Here is a 4,428-nt window from a genome sequence, read left to right as displayed (position 1 = left end):
CTCGTCAGGGATCACCTTAACACTGCGGGACCCTCCCCGGGCCCTCTCGTTGCACAAAAATTCACCAAACAGCGAAATGCAAAAAGCGTTTCCAGCCCTGCAAGGAGGGCTAGGCGGGCAAGGAGAACAAAGCCCTCCCGCTCCCTCCTTGTTTCTCCGAGGCCTTTGTTTTCTTAGAAATGTCAACTTTCTCATGTCATGTGTGTTACTAACGTAGGATTTTGTCCTCTTTCCCCTGCCCCGAGTAGATTTGGGCTACAAATTCCTTTCTACTGTGCAAGTGTGTGCATATGTTCGTATATTGTATAGTGTTTACATAGAACTACTTAGTACGTCTCGATTGTACACATATATAAATACCTGTGGTTTATGTTCGTACGGCTATATACTGTACATAGCATATATACTTGAGCAATATAGGTTAATATATACCGCGTGGGTACATGTGTGTATACTCTAGGCACACGCTCTGTGTGTGGATGTATATGTAGTAAGTGCTGTATACACACATTTATTCACCATATATTTTTAATTCAAGTATATAGGCAATATGAACACTTAGTTACGCTCTCGGGATTTCTCTACACGTTCTTAGTGACGAGCAGCAGCGAAGCTGACCTGGAGCAAAGCTGTGGCTCCTCTCCTTGCTGGGAGTAGGCAGAGACCCGTGCCGAGTCGCAGCGTCGGGTTTTGCTGCCTGCTCCAGAAACACCCTGTTCCTCTTCAGTTTGATGCCTCAAGCACAGAGACTGTAGGAAAGTGGCTCCTCTTTCTTTATGTGTGTTTTAGTTGCTGCCCTCAATTGCTTCAGTGTGTGAGCAGTGATGGTTTGTTTGCGAAGTGCCTGCCCAGACCCTGGCTGGGGGGTTGCAGCGGGGCTTCCATCGAGCCCGTGCTGCCGCCTTCCCTGGGCTCTGGCCGCGGGCACACCACCTGCACCTCCTGCCCGCAACGTTTTGGCCGGGGCTTGTGGCCACGTTCCTCCGGAGCGTCCCCCAGCGTCTCCAGAGGAGGCTGCGGGTGCGTGGTCTCCGGTGGGTGTATCTGCTGGTGGCTAGGTGACGAGAGGGTAGCCCGTGGCTAACGCAGAGCACTTCTGCTTCTTGGGAAACTTGCATTTGTTGGCTTGTGAGGAGCGTAAGCCAATGGGTTATTTTTAAAGATATGGAAGTGTTGGAGGGTCTTTTCCTGTTAAAAGTAGGAGAGGCTGTTTGAACCTTGGAAGTGTGTGGTCTTTGCATCTCGTCATCACAGCTCCCTGCTGACCGGGAGTGCTGTCAGAGTCCGGGTGGGGAAAGGGTTTTACCCAGAAACATCCCCTGTCCTATTTCAGTTACACCAAAGGCAGGGGGGCTGCTGCCTCACAGCTCGCCTTTTGGCGCTTCCAGGTTGCAGGTTTTCAGTCTGCCCCATAAATGCAGCCCTGCCTAGGTGTGTGCAGCTTTCTGTTTCTTTTCTAACATTGAAGTCGGTTTGGTTTGCAGTTGAGAAGAGTTTTTGAAAGACTGTGCTTTAAGTCATGTGTATTAATCTCTCTCGCATAGGGAGGCTTTAATGGAAGTATTTGGGTTTGCTGAGGCACAGAGATCGTGGCACTTGCAGCAGGTGACATTAGTCTCAAGACTTACTTAATGGCAGTGCCATTTATAAAGAGCGTTCATCGCGTAAACATCGTGCTGCTGCTTCCAAATGGGTCGGTAACTCCAAGCTCAGTGTTACCGTTCCTGGGGCCACAGGTGGGAAATGCTGCTGGTCAGGAATGAGTCAACCCTCATGTCTGACAAAAAGCTTCTTGGTGTCAGACCCTGCTCTCAGGGTTGTGAGTGGCACTGGGTAGTGGTTTAGTCTTTTAAGACACATCATGCAGAGCAGGTGTGGGGAGAACCAACACTTGAACAAAAACGTGACTGGAAGGTCGTGATGGCTTTACTCAAGAAAAGCGTCCAGGTTCAGTTTTTCTGAAGCATGAAGTTCTGTCCTGCAGATGCTGGGAAGGGAAGAAGGCAGTGGAACGCAGTAGACGCGTAGCAGAGGAGGTCCCTCAGGCTCCAGCAATAGCTCCGTGAGCACCCAGTAGTTTTCCTGACATGCTTGTTGCTCTCAGCAGCGTGTGAGCACCTGAGCGAGGCAAGGCAGAAAGCAGAAGTGCCATCCCCAGGTGCTCCTGGCACGTTCTCTCCCCGGCTGCCCCATGTGGGGACCGGTTCTCTCACAGTGTGTCCCTGGGATGAGGTTTTAGCAGCGTGGCTCTGGCATGCTGTGAAGGTGGGGAAGCTGTTTGGGACATTAGAGGCTAAATTGCATGTGTTTGATCAGAGTCTGGCTCTGAAAGAATCTGTTTCCCATCTTTTCTTAGCTTTGCTTGAATTTTCTTCTGTTACAAAGGGGACAACCTCCCTGGTGTAAGCAATGCTGCCACGGAAGGGCCAGGGCTTCAGCCCCTGCAGCAGCTGTGGTCTCAGCCCCAGCTTCTCTGTTCCTGAGGACATCCCTGTTTCTGTCTCGGCCGGTCCCCACACGTCTCCGTGCGCAGCGTGTGGGGTGTGACAGTGAGAAGCTCTGCAGAGGTCCCAGTTGGTAGCCAGGCAGGCAGACACCAGGGGAACAGAGGAGACAGCTGGAGTACTGAGCGGTGCAACAGAGAATTTATTTCTGTCCTGGTTGTACCAATAGGAATGGGTGCAGTTTTACTTGTCAGTGTGAACACAAAAGTATTTTTGCTGTTTTTCCTCTTCAACTCAGTCGTCCCCCTCCCCTGCCCAGCCTCCCCACTCAGCCCAGTGACCCCTGGGGCTGTATTTGTCCCAGTAGCACCACCCCAGCAAGGGTGACACCTCGCAGTGGGGGACAGCCTCCAGGTATCTCTGTGTGCTTTGAGGCGGTGTCAGGGACTGTGGCTGCATGGCTTTCACATCCCTGTGGCTTTTCCGGTCCCTGGACCCACATGGGCTGTGTGAGCACACTGGGGCATTCGCACTCCCTGCTTCAGAGCGCAGCAACTGGAGTAGAAGGTGCCGGGTCCTGTGTCGGCTCAGTCAGGGCTCAGTGAGAGCAAAAGTTCCTCTCCTGGCACTGGATAATTGATACTTTAGGGTAATGACAAGGGAGAAATTCTTCGTTCAGCCCAAGGCTGAGCGTCAGCTGCTCACTCCCGAGCAGAGGTGTCTCACAGCAGCATTCGGTGATGGACAAGCAGTCATTTTCTGATGAGGATTTCTTTTCTCCCTATTACTAAGACTATGGTGGACATCTCCAGTAAGCAGCTTAAGGCGTCTCACTTACCTGTTCCAGTCCTGCGTGCAAACATTGGATTGGATTAAACTTTTATTACCTGCTAGAGAGTAAAACCCAGTAATCCTTTGCCAAATAGTATTTACATTTTATAGCGTGTGCTGCGGTGTGTTTACATTGGCCAAGATGTGCGGATCTGCCTGCAGATTTCGATACCTTCGCCACGTGAGCACATCTGTCTGTCTGTCTGTCCGTACCCTGCAGGGGCCGGCAATATCCCTCGGGCATCCTGGCAGCACCGAGCCGGTGCAGAAATGCCCCGTGCGCTTCCCCAGCGAGGATTGTGAGACCTTCGCAGGGCACCTGGGAGGGAAACACTCGATGGTGAATCTTGAGTCATTACGGTGTCTTCAGTCCCCTTTTCCCTCTCCCGGCCTCCTTCTTTATTTAATGGTCACGAAGCACAGCTGGGTTGAAGTACCGGCTCTAGTTAGCACAGGTGGAGAAAAGGACGGGTTCTGCGACACGGGACGTGCACTGGAGGCTGATCAGCAAATCCTGGCTGCAGCAGCAATAGCCCCGGCAGAAGCTCTGGTGAGCGTGAAGCAATGCACAGACCCTGCTTTAAGCAGGGAAATAAATGAAGTATGTATCAGACAAAGTATATTCTAATTCTAGAGTGTGAATGTGCAGAGAAACATACCTCTTTGGAACATAGATAGCCAAGATGTCCCTCTCTTGGTCTCTTTAGACAGCACCAGCCATTTCTCCTTCAGGTTGGCCAGATGATTTGTATACCGAAGCCTGGGACTGAATGTTACTTTGTCATTGCAGATTAGGTGTAACAGCCTCTCCCTGCTCTGTGATGCCCTTGCACGGTTACCTCTGCTGCTGCCTGCCCCGGCTTCGGCGAGGGCCCGACCAGGAGGGAGCACAGATCCGGGGCAGCTCATCCCCGCTGAAATCCCGGCAGGTTTGGGGCCGAGGTGTGGGAACAGCCCCTGTCCCGGCTCCGGCGTGGCCACAGCCAGCCCGGCCCGTCTGCGCGAGAGGTGGGGTGGCTGCAAACCAGCTGCTTCATTCCTTGGGCTCCCTTGGGATTTTTTGTTTGTTTTTGTCCTTTTTTAGCTTTCTGCAGCATTTTGTAATTGAAAGGGTGGGTAGCTTTAGGAGCGGAGACAGAGTTTCCCCGCAGGA

This window comes from Apaloderma vittatum, unplaced genomic scaffold, assembly GCF_000703405.1.
Source record: "Apaloderma vittatum isolate BGI_N311 unplaced genomic scaffold, ASM70340v1 scaffold13820, whole genome shotgun sequence".
Lineage (NCBI taxonomy): Eukaryota > Metazoa > Chordata > Aves > Trogoniformes > Trogonidae > Apaloderma > Apaloderma vittatum.
Note: the sequence above shows the minus strand (reverse complement) of the source record.